This window comes from Schistocerca serialis, chromosome 5 (assembly GCF_023864345.2).
Source record: "Schistocerca serialis cubense isolate TAMUIC-IGC-003099 chromosome 5, iqSchSeri2.2, whole genome shotgun sequence".
Classification (NCBI taxonomy): Eukaryota; Metazoa; Arthropoda; class Insecta; order Orthoptera; family Acrididae; genus Schistocerca; species Schistocerca serialis.
In genome coordinates, this window is record NC_064642.1 from 254,547,564 (window position 1) to 254,567,322 (window position 19,759).

Genomic DNA, 19,759 nt, shown 5'->3' on the forward strand with positions numbered 1-19,759 from the left:
CCATGGCCTCCACGCTCTCTTGACCTCAACTCTCTTGACTTTCATTTATGGGGGCATTTGAAAGCACTTGTCTACGCAACCCCGGTACCAAATGTAGAGACTCTTCGTGCTCGTATTGTGGACGGCTGTGATACAATACGCCATTCTCCAGGGCTGCGTCAGTGCATCAGGGATTCCATGCGACGGAGGGTGGATGCATGTATCCTCGCTAACGGAGGACATTTTGAACATTTCCTGTAACGAAGTGTTTGAAGTCACGCTGGTACGTTCTGTTGCTGTGTGTTTCCATTCCATGATTAATGTGATTTGAAGAGAAGTAATAAAATGAGCTCTAACATGGAAAGTAAGCGTTTCCGGACACATGTCCACATAACATATTTTCTTTCTTTGTGTGTGAGGAATGTTTCCTTAAAGTTTGGCCGTACCTTTTTGTAGCACCCTGTATAATGTTGTGCACCTAATATATGATGCTGATGCTGAGCAAGTGTTTAAGGACACCGAACAGCTAAGGTATTCAGTCTTATATTTACCCCCCCCCCCCCCCCCCCATTCCAACACCCAGGGCAGAAACATTTTACCCAATCTATCTGCATTTACGGTATACTCTGTGTGATACCGTGTTCTAAACGTTTGCGTACCATCCCGGTATTCGCCTAGTGTGACGTGCGAAACAGCCTAAAAGCGACACCCAAGCTGGCCGGCACACCAACCGCTCATCGTTAATCCATTGGGCCATTGCGATTCGGTGCCGGAATACCTCAGCTGCCGGGGCCTGTCCAACATACGATAAAAGTGTCATAGGTGGCCCACATATCCTTATTTCGCTTCTTGTTTTCACAACGATATTGGTAAACAGGTCAAGCATTAGCAACGTTCTGGACGGCTGATACGCATTCTAAAATTCCAGTTCTTGTCACACATACTTTTAGTTGAATATTTTTTTGTGTTGCATATGGTATGCTGTAATGAAATTCTTAGAAATTACAGCCGTAGATGTAAGACAATTTCGACATATTACAAATGAAAGAGAAGTTCAGCAACGCTAACTATTACTATAATTAGTCACAGAATAGTATTATAGCACCATTACTGTTTACAGTGTGCGTAAATGATCTAATGAATAGCGTAGGAAATTCCATGAGGCTATTAGTGAATGACGCCGTTAATAGCCACAGTGCTTTAAAATTGTAGCTATGAGACTTGCAGAGGAGCATCGATTGGTAGTTGACCCGCAATAAAAACAAACGCGTTGCGCGTGAACAGGCGGAGACACTCGTCACTGAATACACGATCGCTGAACAGTTACTGGAAACACGGCCATAAAAGTTTTGGGAGTATGCGTTCGGGACGGTTCGAAGAGAAAGAGCAGCACCATAAAACTAATCGTAAGGATGGAAACTCATTCAAACAATCCTCCTCAATTTTTCTCCCACGAAGGAAATGGTGGTCTACTCTAAGGATTCCGAGAGTGTACGTTCCTAGAAAAGTCAATCAGAGTATTGCTTCCTCCTACATATATTTCAGGAAAAGCCTATGAAGGCAAAATCAGAAAGATTAGATCTGACACGAGTGTTTTTTGTGCTCTTCCTGCGCACCATCGAGACGGGAACAGGAAATAGAGAAGTGTCAGTAGTACAAAAAGTACCCTCCGCTACACACCATAAGACGTCTCGCGGAGTATAAATGTAGATGCAGAAACTACTAGTGAACCCACTAATGACGCCACAGGAGTGGAGAAACAAGTTCATCACAAATTATTTTATATTCCAGGCATCATAGCGAGCGAAAGGTAACAAAGACGTGTTCCATTCTTTAAAATATGCCTGCATCTAAAAAGCTAAAAGAAAAATGTTGTATAGTGAGCGCACGCTAAAAGTTTGTAAAAGGCACCGGATTGGCGATAAAAAATCGTCACTGCTAACATAATTAGTAGCGGTACTGTGCAAATTACTATGCGGAATGTGTCAGGTGGAAAAATCTTACCGATATGACGGCAGGGCAACTCGGTACTGTCCAAAGCAAAAGCAGCCCGTACGAACGACAAAGGGAGACTAGCTGGCTGGCGGAACGAAAGCTATCCATGTGGACAGTGTGACGTCATATGACTAGGAGCGCTGGGTCGTACCTTACAAGAAAGAATAATACAAAATTTTATTCCGTACTAATTTATAACCTTTGAAACAATTTGAATTAAACACCATTGCATTCTGGGGGCGCAGAGTTGTTGTGGCCGTCATTTTGTGCAGCTCATCAATTTACTGGGCAAAAATTATTTACTTATTATTTGAGGCGTGTACTTTTCTTCGTTATGGGGGAACTTTCATATCCACAATTTTGAAGATGTTGTTGTTGTTGTTGTTGTTGTGATCTGCAGTCACAGCAATGAAATTTTGAACCATGCTTTACATGAAATTAACACATTTGTGTTAAGTTCCTTGTATTATATAAATTTAACTTTTTATGGAATTTACAAAACCTTTTTCTCAGAGACTATTCAAGAGCTTTATACAAAATTTTCTCTGTTTAATCTTTTCGCATATAATAAGCTTCTCTCATGAAGTTTTTGAAATTGTACGGTAGGCATGAGGTTTTGATTTTTGTAAGTTATTGACGTGCACGTTATGCTACTGTTAAACAATCTTTTGACTTGTTGTGGTACAATCTTTGCCTCTGAGCAGACTGATGCATTCTCAGTTCAAGTGTGGTAGATGATGGACTTACAAGTATTCAGTAATTCTGTGATTCTATGTGTTAGAACAAGCAGGATGAATATGATGTATATCACAGCTAGTTTGTCGGAATGATTATTGTCAGCTAGAGAGAAAGACTACCTCACTTTTCATAGCCATGCATTAAGATATCAACTGATAAAGCTGTTTGGTTTTTGTAGAAATTCTCTGTTATCGCACCGTATGATATGCAACAGTTTGAAAATTGTTTAAATTTTGCTGAAAAATGGAAGTCTAGGTTAACCGCTGTTTGCTTGCTGTTTGCTGTTGTGCTTCCGAGAAATCTGCAATAGTGTTGTCAAGAAGCGAGGCAGACGGAAATTTTGATTAGGGTCTGGTAATTATTTTATTTCAGTTGCGCGTTTTAATATGAAGACAAGTTGTATTGAGATCACTTAAATTTCGGTTTAAATTAGTTTCTGTTTAGTGAAAAGTTAGCACACAAGTTTAAGTTGGATAACACTCTGTGGATACATAGTTTTGATAATACGTAAATTTTTTGTTGAGTGGAAGGTAAGTTTGGGCTAAGTTTCATACAGAAACATATAGTGGGGGAACGCACATACGTTGACCTTTTCTGCCAGGATAGTTCGTTGGTTCTTTTCCTAATACGTAGTGAGTTAGTGTTGGATTTCTCGAAAGCAAACAATACCGCTGCCCTAATTTTACTAATGTTGTACTTCATTTTCAGCCAATTCATTTAAAATTTTGTGTTCAGTTTGTGCAATGGTGGGTCGTGTGATGATTATCGATTACTTTATTGCGAAAATAGTTGGCATAATAGTAAAGATTCTGTGTGGATTTCGTTCGTTGTTGAGTATTTGCGTGCATGATAGTAAGATTTTTGTTTTTGTTCGTTTGGTCATTGCAGCAATTGTAGTAGTTCAAGAAATAGTATTTCATCATATTTGGTACAACGAAAAACAATATAAAAATGCGTCGTGGCGCAAGACAACAGAGGGTGTTACAAAATAATGAGTCCGTACTGGACTTAGTAGCTACCTATAGTTTACGTGAGACTTCAGGAAACTGCGCGGATCCAGAGTTATTAACCAATTTGGCGAACAATAATGAAACAGAACAAATGACGAGTGATGAACGAGCAAATTCTGAAACTGAGTCGGTCGGCGATTAGTCTCCACAGTCTGGCAAAAGCTTACAAAAGTCGCCCCAGTCGTGTGAAATTTTACAACTTGTAACAAACATCAGAATCAGGTATTGCGTCAATGTGTTTTGAACAAACATAAGCCACATCACCTTCAGTGAACAATTATACAGAACCACACTGCGCGAATCCGACAAATTTTCTAGAATCAATTCGTCAGATGCTTAAAGAAACGCAAGATGAAAAGAGTAAGTAAATCGACGAGACAAAATATGAAAAGAGAAAGAAAATCAGCAAATCAAAGGAACAAAATAGAAAACCACAGGAAGAAAATAGCAAATCACTTAGGGAAGAAATTAAAAAAATTCACAGAATGAAAATAGAGAAATTAGAGGAAGAAATGAAACTGAAAATGCAAAATTTATCAGTTGAGATTAGGAAAGAAATTAAAAATGACCTTCAACCAACAATTAGCAGTTGTGCAACTAGATCACGTGACCTTGAAATAGAACACGAAAACAAACCAGCTTCATAACAACGACGAATTGTTATCTAAAGTCAACACTGTAGTTCCGAGAGCGATAGTTACACAGATGAAAGAACAGAACGAACAGCTTAACACAACGGTGAGAAAAATTAGCGAACAAATATTGATATTAAATTCTGCAAAACAAAAATAAAAGTCAAGCGCAATTACAGAAAAAGTTGATGATGTGACAGTCAAAATGGCAAATTCATCAACTAGTGCAGACAGAGATTGAAATGACACAATGCCAGTACAATTTTCGGACTATACACATCTCAGCTATGCTCACTTTGGTCCGGGAAAATGCTTTCACAAACTTTGTACAGCTCGTTACCTTAATAATATGCACAAAAGAATACAGGAAGTTTTAGCAAAATGAAAATTGTGTCAGGAATCCAAACCATCAACTATTACGTATCGAGCACCATTCCTTCCTATAATTCCTTCTACACTAAAAGAGTTGGCTGCAGTAGACCTGTTAGGATCTCAAATCAGAACATTCAGTGGATTCTCATCGCTTGTTGCTATTGAACTGACTGCAAACCTCATTTCATTCACTCCTTTAGGTAAAGCTACTGCCAAGACCGTACCCAAAGCGTTTGTCAATAATTGTCTACGAGAAGTTGGTTACGTTGATAAAGTCATTTTCGACAACGGCCCACAATCTCGTTCAAATATTTAGCTACGTACTTTACGAGGTCACAAAACTAGACCTGTTTTTATTTCACTGTTTTGGCCTGAGGCTATTCCTTTAGGATGCATTATGCGAGAAATTTACAAACTGTGCAGAATATATTGCCACCGACAACACCAGACTTGCGACAAACACATGCACACATGCCAAGAGATTCTCAATGAGATACTACACGATTCTATCATCAGCTCCGTTATCGGGGAGTTAACACCTTTTCCAGCTTAAAAAAATATTAGTCATAAGGAAGTAGTAGATACAACGCTAAACAATATCAAGAAGGCTGCAGAAAAAAGAAAGAAATTTGAGCAAGGACAAATAAGTATCACAAAACAACGGTTTGGACAGAAAATTCTGATTAAAGCTCATCCTTTACCTTGTAGATGCAAGAATCTTAGTAAAAAATTCTTTCTTGTGTATAAAACATCTTACAGGATTCGTAGAAATGTACACGGCAATGTTGTGGAAACTGAAATTATTCGGTCACACAAGAGCAAGGAACTTCATCATACTTCGCTTATCAAACCATATGTAAAATAATTCTATTTACTAAAGTTGTGCCCGGATGATAGAACTCACCTATTTCGAAAATATTTCTTGCATTACAGTGCACAGCGTCAGTTTGCGTTAAACAATGCTAGTGTATCACATGCCAGAGTGACTCCCATCGCAGGACAGGCAATTTTTGACAAGAATCGCGCGACTTTCATCGCACAACAAACTGCATTTATCCAACAAACTTTACTTATCGTACAACAAATTGAGCGGTTTGCTGCCACGACACGTACGCTAAACAAACTGCTACAAACTTCGAAATTTCGTCTAGAATCCAAAGAAGAACTAATAACGCGTAATAAAATGAAAATTTACAGTATTTTTTAAACCAGTCCCGAGAGGATACACAATGGCAATGTGTTGTTCATTTGAGAAATACTTTTGGCTATACACAGTGATGATAACAGAGAGTCACATAACATTTTCTACTTCTTTTGATGAGATGTACAGGCTGTTAGGACGGTAATTGTGGTGTCTGGAAAGAAGAGTAATAGGTATTTTGATAAGAAGTTTTTCAGGCTCTATTGTGAGGTAGTGAAGTTGTGTTTACTAAAGTGAAATATTTACAATGATAGTTATGAGGTGCTGAGTGTGTGGAAATAAGTGGGCGAAAACATAGCAGAGAATTGTTCTTTGAAACATATATTTTGACGAAGACAGCGAATATGAATAATGTTGTAATAGGATAATGAGATTGACGTTGGCTATTTGCGTGAGATGGTATTTATGATACATACTGTAATAGAATGAGGCAGTGATTATGGTGATTAATGTAGACAATTTTTAAGTGACTAATGGTTAGGGCGTAGGGACACTGTTTCTTGTTATAGTCAATTTCTATGCCATTTGGATGCATTTCGCGTTTATAAGCGTAAAAGGATGTTTCTGAAAAGATGTGGCTAGGCGACAATAGTGAATGGAGGTAACGTGACTTGAGACAGCACAATTATTTCCGCAGTTGGCGTCCGTTCACAAACACCATCTACCATCATGGTGTAGGTCTGAAGATGGTCTAAAACAGACCAAAACCGGTAACCTCATATAAAAAAGAAGTTTATTTCGGCTATGACTGTTCATATCCATTTTTAAGTAATAAATAACCCGCTGTACTCCAGGAAGACATATTCTCAGAAATTACTAATTATTTCCTTGATGTGGAGTTTATGTGATGCAAATTGTTCAATGTTTTACTAAACGTTTTCGTCGGAACAACACCAACATACAACAGTAATCCAAATTTTACAGTAATTTGAGAATTGCAGTTTTTATCTCCATTTGTGCGCGAAAAATGTTTTACAAAGATGTGACTCAGCACTGGTTGGTACTTTGAACTTTGACGCACTCTTTTAGCATATGGTACCTCACTAACATTTTGTGATTTGTCTTTGCGGTAGGGTCTATGTTCTTGTTTAAATTGATCAATGATATTTTTTCTGATTTGTATATAGTTACGTGCATACAAACTTAAGTTTGTCTTTTCTTTGTGTAATAGATAAACTTTACATATGCATGAAACGTAGTAATAACAATATTGTCCATCAGTCTAAGTGTTGGAGACATTTCCGAAGTGAAGATAAAATTCATGATTCGCGAGGAGTGACATAGGCAGTCAATACAGCACAGAGCCCTGAGGAAGGCCACTTGCAAGAATGACCAAAACGTAGGATGATTTTACAACTTTTTTGACAATATACTTAGAATAAAAGAAACAATAACAGAAAAGAGGTGCAAGAAATATGTGGGATACTATTGACGACATTTTTTTTTTTTTTTTTTTTTTTTTTTTACTTTTCAGCTGTATTCCTTTGTAATGGCATAGGATAAGATTCTTTTATATATATCGTATTTTTCTATTGACATGTGTGACATTGCAGGCTAACTGTCTTCTTGCATTTACGTATAATGTAACGTAATAACGTGCATTGCTTCAGAGTAACGAATTTTCAGGCTGAATTTCCCTCTTACACTTGCCATTATTTACTGACTTTCTTTATAATGCACACTATCTGTATAAATTGTTACTGCAGACGCGGCACCGTTAGTATAACAAATATGTTAAGTGGAGTACTGTAATGAGTTCTCATAAATCATGAAAGATGTGCAAGAAATTATGAAAGATGTGTAAGAGGGAAGCAAAGAGGAAAAGGTAAGAAAGGATGTTGTACAACTTATGTATGAGCAAAACAATGATTACAAAGATGAAATTGAGATAAACAGGTTAGGTACGTTAAATATCAGATGAAATATGGTTAGGTAGGGCAAATATAACAAATGGTTAGGTAGGGAACTGGAGCTAAATAATATGAATTTATAAGAAGTATGAAATACCTGACACAGAGAAGCAAAGAGATGAAGGAAACAGTTGTATTTGTTGGAAGTTTGATGAAATTTTGGGTAAAATGATTGAGAGATGTGCAAAGTAAAGGATAAAATATAACTAGGTAGCATGCTGATAACTGAACATATTAGCTATAATAACAGACTGTCGTTTGACTGACTGCATAAAATATTCTTTGATGTGAAACTTGGTCACTCCCTAATTCTTTGATGGAACCTTGGTCGCGTCCCCAATTCATGTTTTTCCTAATTATATATTTGTGCCTTCATCTGTGTGTGTGTGTGTGTGTGTGAGAGAGAGAGAGAGAGAGAGAGAGAGAGAGAGAGAGAGAGAGAGAGAGACCGATATCCTCATGTGTCTGTTTCTTGTATGTGATCACTATCCATATCTCTCTCTACCTTACTCTCAACACTTTTGTGCATTTTACTGAGTTTATACATACATATTTAATTGAATAGATTTAGAATTTTCTTTAGGTTATTCTGTACACATATAATAATTTTCTCTTGTCATGCCTATTACCGTCCTCTGTTTCACATCTACATCTACATGGATAATCTGCAAATCACATCTAAGTGGCCGGCAGAAGGTTCATCTAACCACCTTCACAATGCACTGTTATTCCAATCTCGTATAGCGCGCGGAAAGAACGAACACCTATATCTTTCCATACAAGCTCTGATTTCCCTTACTTCATCGCGGTGATCGTTTCTCCCTATGTAGGGCGGTGTCAACAAAATATTTTCGCATTCGGAGGAGAAAGTTGGTGATTAGAATTTCGTGAAAAGATTCCGTCGCAACAGAAAACGCCTTTCTTTTAATGATGTCCAACTCATATCCTGTATCATTTCAGTGACACTCTCTCCCATATTTCGCAATAATACAAAACGCGCCGCCCTTCTTTGAACTTTTTCGATGTACTGCGTCACTCCTGTCTGGTAAGGTTTCACATTGCGCAACAGTATTCTAAGAGGACGGACAAGCATAGTGTAGGCAGTCTCCTGAGCAGATCCGTTACATTTTCTAAGTAACCCGCCAATAAAACACAGTCTTTGGTTAGCCTTCCCCACACCATTTTCTACGTGTTCTTTCCAATTTAAGTTGTTCGTATTTGTAATTCCTAGATATTTAGTTGAATTTACAGCCTTTAGATTTGACTAATTTATCGTGTAACCGAAGTTTAACGGATTCGTTTTAGCACTCATATGGATGACCTCACACTTTTCGTTATTTACAGTCAATTGCCAATTTTAGCACCATACAGATATCTTTTCTAAATCGTTTTACAGTTTGTTTTGATCTTCTGATGACTTTATTACTTTCACTCTATGACTTTCCGTCAATTACTACGAACTGTGACCTCTCTGACATGAAATCACAAATTCTGTCATATAACTGAGACGATATTCCATAAGCACGCAATTTCACAGTGCCAAAAGCCTTCCGGCAATCCATAAATATGGAATCGATCTGAAATCCCTTGTCAATAGCACTTAACACTTAATGCGAATAAAGAACTAGTTGTGTTTCACAAGAACGATGTTTTCTAAACCCATGTTGACTATGTGTTAATATACCATTTTCTTCGAGGTAATTCATAATGTTCAAACACAACATATGTTCCAAAATCCTGCTGCATATCGACGTTAATGATATGGGTCTGTGATTAAGTAGATTACTGCTATTAAATTTCTTGAATATTGTTGTGACCTGTGCAACTTTCCAGTCTTTGGGTACGGATCTTTCGTAGAGTGAACGGTTGTATATGATTGTTAAGTATGGAGCTAACGCATCAGCATACTCTGAAAGGAACCTAACTGTATACAGTCTGGATCAGAAGACTTGCTTTTATTAAGTGATTTAAGTTGCTTCACTACTCCGAGGATATTTGCTTCTACGTTACTTATGTTGGCAGCTGTTCTTGATTCGAATTCTGGAATATTTACCTCGTCTTCTTTTGTGAAGACGTTTCGGAAGGCTGTGTTTTGTAATTCTGCTTTAGCAGCACTGTCTTCGATGGTATCTCTATTGCTATCGCGCAGAGAAGGCATTGATTGTGTCCTGCCGCTAGCATAATTCACATACTGCCAGAATCTCTTCGGAATTTTTTCCAGGTTTGGAGACAAAGTTGCGTTGTGGAAACTGTTACACGCATTTCGAATTGAAGTCTGCGCTAAACTTCGAGCTTCTGTAAAAGATCGAAATCTTGGGGATTTTCGTCTGTTTAAATTTGGCATGTTTGTTTCGTTGTTTCTGCAACAGTGTTCTGACCCGTTTTGTGTAGCAAGGAGGATCAGCACCGTCGTTTGTTACTTTATTTAGTATAAATCTCTCAGTTGCTGCCGATACTATTTCTCTGAATTCAAGCCACATGTGGTTTACACCCATATGATTAATTTGAAAGGAATGGAGATTGTGTCTCAGGAAAGCTTCAAGTGAATTTTTATCTGTCTTTTCGAGTAGGTATATTTTTCTTTCATTTTTGGAGGACTTGGGGGTTACAATATTCAGTCTCGCTACGACAACCCCGTATTCTCTAATCCCTGTATCCGTTTTGATGCTCGTTATTAACCCAGGATTATTTGTTGCTAAGAGGTCAAGTGTGTTTTCACAACCGTTTACTATTCGTGTGCGCTCATGAACTAACTGCTCGAAATAATTTTCCGAGAATGCGTTTACCACAATTTCGTATGATGTTTTATGTGCACCTCCGGAATTATACATACATTTTCGCCAACATACCGAGGGCAAGTTAAAGTCACCACCAACTATCTGTTTTATCTGAATTGGGAGGTCAGCAAAGGGATCCAGTTATTATTTTATTCCGGTTGCTAACAATAAACTCTGCCCATACTAACTCACAGGAACTACTTCAATTTCGAGTCAAGTTAAACTACTTCTAACAGCAACAAACACGCTATCGCCTACCATGTTTAGCTTATTCTTTCGGAACACCGTTAGGTTCTTCGCAAAAAATTTCCGCTGAGCTATCTCAGACTTTAGCCAGCTTTCGGTGCCTATAACGATTTGAGCATCTGTGCTTTCTATTAGCGCTTGGAACTCTGTTACTTTCCCAAAACAGCTACGACAATTTACAACTGTTATATCGATTGGGTTCTGTATGTACGTTCTTCCTGTTTTCGGCCTACACCCTTTGTGACTGACGCTCTTCTTGTGTTTTCCCGAGACCCTCTAACCTAAAAAAAACCGCCCAGTCCAAGCCAAACACCCTCCTGCGTATTGTGGACACCTGACCTATACAGCGGAACACGAAACCGAACCACACTTTGACGCAAGTCGAGGAATCTGCAGCCTACACGGTCGCAGAACCTCTGATTCAGACCCTCCACCCGGCTCTGTACCAGAGGTCCGCAGTCGGTTTTGTCGACTAAGCTGCAAATAGTCAGCTCTGCTTTCATCTTGCAAGCAAGACTGGCAGCAAGATTGTTAGCCGCTCAAAACCAGAGAGAATCCTTTCTGATCCATAGTGACACACGTCACAGGTACCGACGTGAGCAACCACCTGCAATTGGCTGCACCCTGTGCTCTTCATGGCATCCATGAGGACCCGTTCCACATCTGGAATGACTCCATCCAGTATCCACAGGGAGCCATGTCCCTAAAGGGCCCCATAACGCGTGTAACGTTGGACCTCCCAACTATCAATAATCCCATCCTCTGTGATTGTCCGGACCTTGAAGGCTGAGAGGTTTCCTCTGAAACAGGACAGAGGACAGCATCTGGCTCAGCGACAGTGTCAGCCACTGACAGCACCTGGAACCGGTTTGTCAGACAAACCGGTCAGGCCTTACGTGCTGCCGCCTGGGAAGTCTTCCGTCGCGTGCTATGCCCCGGGGCGACCTCCCACTCGACCACAGGTGAAGGGTCAACCTCAATGCGAGTGGGCTGGCCATTGGTGAGGACCGATCGGAGGACTCGGACGTGCTGGACGTCCCTTGGATACCCACTGCCGGCCCGTAACAGTGGTGCCCATCCACTTCAGTCTCAAGCTTTGTAACAGAAGCCATCGCAGCCTGAAGGTGAGAGCGAAGTGACTGCAACTCGGCTCGCATTCGCACACAACAGTCATAGTCCCTGTCCATACTAAAGACCGTGGAAAACTAAACTATGCAGATAAACGGACTATCGGCACCTGCTGTGCAACTCTACTGTAGACCCTGACGAAAACGCAGGAACTGTGTATTAAATTAGATTTATACTCAAAGATTACAAAAACCTAACTACCGAAGCACTCAGGTGAAACAAAATAATTCGCCCAGATTTTTTTTTAGTCGTCAGTCTACTGACTGGTTTGATGCGGCCCGCCACGAATTCCTTTCCTGTGCTAACCTCTTCATCTCAGAGCAGCACTTGCAACCTACGTCCACAATTATTTGCTTGACGTATTCCAATCTCTGTCTTCCTCTACAGTTTTTGCCCTCTACAGCTCCCTCTAGTACCATGAAAGACATTCCCTCATGTCTTAGCAGATGTCCTATCATCCTGTCCCTTCTCCTTATCAGTGTTTTCCACATATTCCTTTCCTCTCCGATTCTGCGTAGAACCTCCTCATTCCTTACCTTATCAGTCCACCTAATTTTCAACATTCGTCTATAGCACCACGATTCAAATGCTTCGATTCTCTTCTGTTCCGGTTTTCCCACAGTCCATGTTTCACTACCATACAATGCTGTACTCCAGACGTACATCCTCAGAAATTTCTTCCTCAAATTAAGGCCGGTATTTGATATTAGTAGACTTCTCTTGGCCAGAAATCCCTTTTTTTCCATAGCGAGTCTGCTTTTGATGTCCTCCTTGCTCCGTCCGTCATTGGTTATTTTACTGCCTAGGTAGCAGAATTCCTTAACTTCATTGACTTCGTGACCATCAAACCTGATGTTAAGTTTCTCGCTGTTCTCATTTCTGCCACTTCTCATTACCTTCGTCTTCCTCCGATTTACTCTCAAACCATACTGTGTACTCATTAGACTGTTCATTCCGTTCAGCAGATCATTTAATTCTTCTTCACTTTCATCAGCAATGTCATCAGCTAATCGTATCATTGATATCCTTTCACCTTGTATTTTAATTCCAGTCCTGAACCTTTCTTTTATTTCCATCATTGCTTCCTCGATGTACAGATTGAAGAGTAGGGGCGAAAGGCTACAGCCTTGTCTTACACCCTTCTTAATACGAGCACTTCGTTCTTGATCGTCCACTCTTATTATTCCCTCTTGGTTGTTGTACATATTGTATATGACCCGTCTCTCCCTATAGCTCACCCCTATTTGTTTCAGAATCTCGAACAGCTTGCACCATTTTATATTGTCGAACGCTTTCCATGTCGACAAATCCTGTGAAGGTGTCTTGATTTTTCTTTAGCCTTGCTTTCATTATTAGCCGTAACGTCAGAATTACCTCTCTCGTCCCTTTACTTTTCCTAAAGCCAAACTGATCGTCACCTAGCGCATTCTCAATTTTCTTTTCCATTCTTCTGTATATTATTCTTGTAAGCAGCTTCGATGCATGAGCTGTTAAACTGATTGTGCGATAATTCTCGCACTTGTCAGCTCTTGCCGTCTTCGGAATTGTGTGGATGATGCTTTTCCGAAAGTCAGATGGTGATGGCCCTTTTTAGAGATGTCCATTCCTCTTCAACTCTACCGCCTACTGCGCTATTCCTTATTGCTGTATCTATAGCGATAGAGAACTTCAAACGTATCTCGTCATTCCTTAGTACTTCCGTATCCCACTTCTTTGCGTATTGATTCTTCCTGACTAATGTCTTGAACTTCAGCCTACTCTTCATCACTACTATATTGTGATTTGAGTCTATATCTGCTCCTGGGTACGCCTTACAATCCAGTATCTGATTTCGGAATCTCTGTTTGACCGTGATGTAATCTAATTGAAATCTTCCCGTATCTCCTGGCCTTTTCCAAGTATACCTCCTCCTCTTGTGATTCTTGAACAGGGTATTCGCTATTACTAGCTGAAACTTGTTACAGAACTCAATTAGTCTTTCTCCTCTTTCATTCCTTGTTCCAAGCCCATATTCTCCTGTAACCTTATCTTCTACTCCTTCCCCTACAACTGCATTCCAGTCGCCCATGACTATTAGATTTTCGTCCCCCTTTACATACTGCATTACCCTTTCAATATCCTCATACACTTTCTCTATCTGTTCATCTTCAACTTGCGACGTCGGCATGTATACCTGAACTATCGTTGTCGGTGTTGGTCTGCTGTCGATTCTGACTAGAACAACCCGGTCACTGAACTGTTCACAGTAACTCACCCTCTGCCCTACCTTCCTATTCATAACGAATCCTACACCTGTTATACCATTTTCTGCTGCTATTGATATTACCCGATACTCATCTGACCAGAAATCCTTGTCTTCCTTCCACTTCACTTCACTGACCCCTACTATATTTAGATTGAGCCTTTGCATTTCCCTTTTCAGATTTTCTAGTTTCCCTACCACGTTCAAGCTTCTGACATTCCACGCCCCGACTCGTAGAACGTTATCCTTTCGTTGATTATTCAATCTTTTTCTCATGGTAACCTCCCCTTTGGCAGTCCCCTCCCGGAGATCCGAATTGGGGGCTATTCCGGAATCTTTTGCCAATGGAGAGATCATCATGAAACCTTTTCAATTAGAGGCCACATGTCCTGTGGATAAATGTTACGTGTCTTTAATGCAGTGGTTTCCATTGCCTTCTGCATCCTCATGTCGTTGATCATTGCTGATTCTTCCGCCTTTAGGGGCAATTTCCCACCCCTAGGACAAGAGAGTGCCCTGAACCTCTATCCGCTCCTCCGCCCTCTTTGACAAGGCCGTTGGCAGAATGAGGCTAACTTCTTATGCCGGAAGTCTTCGGCCGCCAATGCTGATCATTTATCAAAATTTAGGCAGTGGCGGGGATCGAACCCGGGACCGAAGACGTTTTGATTATGGATCAAAGACGCTGATTATCCACTGATGTCACAAACTAGGTTTACTTTCCGACGCAAACGAAAACGCGAGAACTGTGGCTATTAGATATTAAATTAACACGCAGAAACTCAAGAAAATAAACTATTAAAGCACACAGATGATATTATAAGATTCGCTCCTGGTTATATAACGTAAAAGTCACAAAATCGGTTAGTTCCATGTTGCTGTTTGTGTCTCGGCAGGTTACTGCTGTCTGATGTTTCTGTGAATCATTACTGTAAAACCAAGACGATATTTTTTCGTAATATTTTTTACAGGCGTAGGAATCTGTTGTTATCATTACACTACATGTGCAGCCCGTATGTTCAACGATGTAAAATCTTATTACGCCTATCCTAATATAGAGAATTGTGTATTGTAAATGTAACGAATTGTAAGTGATTGGCCACAAATGACTGAGACTTGCCAGGGCAGAAGAAATATGTCTACTGATTATATACTGAAATATCCTTTGCCAAATGTTGGAATACCTCCGGATACAAGCTGCAACTGACTCTCATAAGGAACTCTTCGATACTACAAGATGACTTTGGGGTCATCAGTGGATCTACAGACTGCTTCAAGCGGATACTACTATGTATTTTACTGTTTGTGAATGTGAGAGGTTGTCAGCTGAGAACTGTGCTTAGTCTCACTGAGTCTGCTTCCACATAACTTCCCACAACAGTGACATTACTGCAACAAGCTAAAGAAAATTTTATCGTTTGTGACAAAGACACTCTCCTACCTACTTTCATCAAGTTACTACTTCCATATGTGACAGTGCTTCAGAAATGTGGGGGTTGTGTGATACAGACACTCTAACCTACTTCCTTTGCGCAACACGAATGATGTAGATTACCAATACTATTTACTACAATGCAAAATGTGACATAAACTTTCAAAGTACCCCTGTGTAGTACGTTCCCATGAGCATCGTGCACCATGGTAACCTATCCACAGGGAATCCTGTTGATTAATTCATTCACATGTTCTTGAATTTTGTAAATATATTTTACTTATAGTTCTTTAATGCATATTCTTGTAAACCTATTTTTCTCTTTGTATTTCTAACATGTTCCTACCCATAACGCTTAGAATTTTGTTCTCGTCCCATTCCTATCTGAAATGTCCCTCGTACAAAATTCTACTTGGGGAAGGTAGTAGATATTTAAGGTGGGCGTGTCATTTCGGATTTTGTAAGTTATCCATGTGCACGTCAGAGAGAGAGCAAGTTATGTTACTGTTAAATAATCTTTCATTTTGTTGTGGCACGATCTTTGCCTCTGTGACGTCAGATACATACTTAGTTGAAGCGTGGTAGATGATGGACATATTCAGCAGTGCTGTGTTGACTTGTCACTGTATCTGTTTGATGATGAAAGATTTATTGTAAAGGACAGCGAGGATGAATGTGATGTACATACTGTAAGGTGAAATCAAAATAAACTTTGAATAATGTTAATGTTTTTGAAGAGAAGAAGTTTGAGGTAAGACTGCAGCACTGTGCAGCTGGTTTGTCGGAATTACTGTACAGCTAGTTAACCTTGTTCACTTGCTCAGAGCTGAGAGAAAGACCTTCCCCCTTCCCTGGGCCTTGCGTTATCAACTGATTAAGCTGTTTGGTTTTTGGTTTTTATAAAAATTCACAGTTAACATTGTACCCTTTTCAAATCATTGTTCACTTTGTCAAGCATGCTATTGTTCAGACTAATGATGTCTGTGAAGATGACGCGAAATTTTACTCCATCTTTTTGAATACACACTTCACTCAAAAATCGTTTTCTTGGGATATCACTTCATAGGAATTGTTTCTCTCCCATTCCCCAGGCTTTAAGAAGATTTATCATTACGCATTACCACATTGCACTATATGTATGTAACAGTTTGAAAATTGATTGGAAATTTTATTTAAAAAAAGAAATCTAGCTTAGCCGGTGCCTGCCTGCTGTTTGCTCTTGTGCTTGCAACAAATCTACAACAATGTTGTCAAGATGCGAGATAAGTAGAAATTTTTATTAGGGCCAGATAACTGTTCAGTTGCGCATTTAATATAAAGACAAGCTGTATTCAGACCAATTACAGTTAAACTCAGATTAGGTTAGCATATGAGTTTAAGTTGGATAACGTGTTGCGGGTAATACGTAGAATTTATAGAGTGGAAGGTAAATTTGGGCTAATTTTCATACAGAAAAATACATATATAGTGGGGGGATTAGAGAATATGCTGAGTAGGACGATTTTAATAATTTTTTTTATTATAATTCCACATGTATAACATAAAATTCACGGAAAATACCGAGCACTTTGCCTTGTACTTCAGCTTACAATTTCAAAATTCACTCTTGAGACAACATTTATTAGATCTATGGAAAAAAACGTACAAAATTTCATAACTGCAGCCTTCATAGATTCTGAGGAAAGGGTACATAAATTTCGAAAAACATAATTTTCAGGAAATGCAATTCGAAGTTCCACATAACGTTTATTGTCATCAACTCTTCAGAAGGCCCCAGATTTGTGCTCGTGGTCCTCTTTCCATTCAAGGCTTATCTTCTAGTTTATTCTTTCGCCACCATGGGCGTTAAGTTCTCAGTGGACTTCCATGTCTCCGTCCAACACCAATAGCGGGCATCCAGGATCTAGCGGCCCCAATGGAGCAGGCCTGCTGGGACACACCTCAAGCAAAAAAATGGTTCAAATGGCTCTGAGCACTATGGGACTTAACATCTATGGTCATCAGTCCCTTAGAACTTAGAACTACTTAAACCTAACTAACCTAAGGACATCACACAACACCCAGTCATCACGAGGTCACCTCTAGCAAGTCGGTACCTCAAGAGCCCTCTGTCTGGCAGCCGCGGTCAGTCCATCCGCACTCGGAGCCACTTAGCGATGACTCCATAGTTCGTGCTAGTACAGCGAGCCTCATCCCAGTTCGAGTGTGATAGCTGGACTCTACTTGTTGTTGCACCATTTGCAATGGGTCCTTCATATGTTTGGAGATTCGACAAACCCACTAAAGAGACAGCCTACATTACACAATCTACTGTTTGATGTATTACTTGTTCATTTATCATTTCTGCTCATATTCATCTTGCCTACTGTTGGCAACACTTGCCACAGCACTCTGTAGCCCACCTCTCCTTACCACTGTGTACGATTATCCACTCAACATTTTTCTTACGAGGTCATCCAACTGACTTTTCAGCTGCTCTATTTTCGTCAAGATATCTTGAGTGAAATTTCCTGTCTTAAAAGTCCTTCCACTCTAAGAAAGAAGAAAATGACTTATTGCTACATAACCAACACGGGTTCAGAAAATATCGCTCTTGTGAAACACAGCTAGCCCTTTATTCCGATGAAGTAATGAGCGATATAAGGTCGATTCCATATTCCTAGATTTCCAGAAGGCTTTTGGTACCGTTCCTCACAAGCGACTATTAATCAAATTGCGTGCATATGGAGTATCGTCTCAGTTGTGTGACTGGATTCGTGATTTTCTCTCAGAGAGGTCACAGTTCCTAATGATAGACGGTAAATCATCGAGTAGAACAGAAGTGATATCTGGCATTCCGCAAGGTAGTGTCATAGGTCCTCTGCTGTTCCTGATTTACATAAATGGTCTAGGTGATAATCTTAGCAGCCCCCTTAGATTGTTTGCCGATGACGCTGTAATTTATTATTCAGTAAAATCATCAGACGATCAATTCCAATTACAACATGTTCTAGAGAGAATCTCTGTACGGAGCGACAAGTGACAATTGGCACTAAACATAGAAAAGTGCGAGGTCATTCACATGGGTACTAAAAGAAATCTGATAATTTTTGGGTATACGATAAATCGCCCAAATCTAAGGGCTGTCACTTCGACTAAATACCTAGGAATTACAACTACGAGCAACTTAAATTGGAAAGACCACATAGATAATATTGTGGGGAAGGCGAAAGAAAGACTGCGCTTTGTTGGCAGAACACTTAGAAGATTCGACAAACCCAAGCCCACTAAAGAGACAGCGTACATTACACTTGTCCGTCCTCTGCTGGAATATTGCTGGGCGGTGTGGGATCCTTACCAGGTAGAATTGATGGAGGACACCGAAAAAGTGCAAAGAAGGGCAGCTCGTTTCGTGTTATCGCGCAAGAGGGGTGAGAATGTCACTGATATGATACGCGAGTTGGGGTGGTAGTCACTGAAACAAAGGCGGTTTTCCTTGCGGCGAGATCTATTTACGAAATTTAAATCACCAACTTTCTCTTCCGAATGCGAAAATATCTTGTTGACACCCACCTACGTAGGGAGGAATGATCATCGTCATAAAATAAGAGAAATCGGAGCTCGTATGGAAAGATTTAGATGTTCCTTTTTCCCACGCGCCACTCGAGAATGGAATGGTAGAGAAGTAGTATGAAAATAGTTCGATGAACCCTCTGCCAGGCACTTAAGTGTGAATTGCCGAGTAACAATGTAGATGTAGATGTCTAACACCTTCACCGTCCCTAAGTTCCCATCATTATATATAAGAACTTCATCATAATTTGCAATTCTGACAACCATCGTGGAGGAAAGCATGGTTTTAGGGCATCGATTCAATATGAGTGAATTTAGAGTCTCATATGGATTCAGGGTTTTGCCGCGAATACATGTTTTTGGATATTCAGGATCGGCCAGAAATCTGTAAGAAGGCTTGACAATACCCAAGATACAATATGGAAACCTCTCCTTGCGAATGTTTGGGTTGTTATCCCTCTGGCCCTGCAGATATTTACAAAAAAATGGTTAAAATGGCTCTGAACACTATGCTAATTAACTTCTGAGGTCATCAGTCGCCTAGA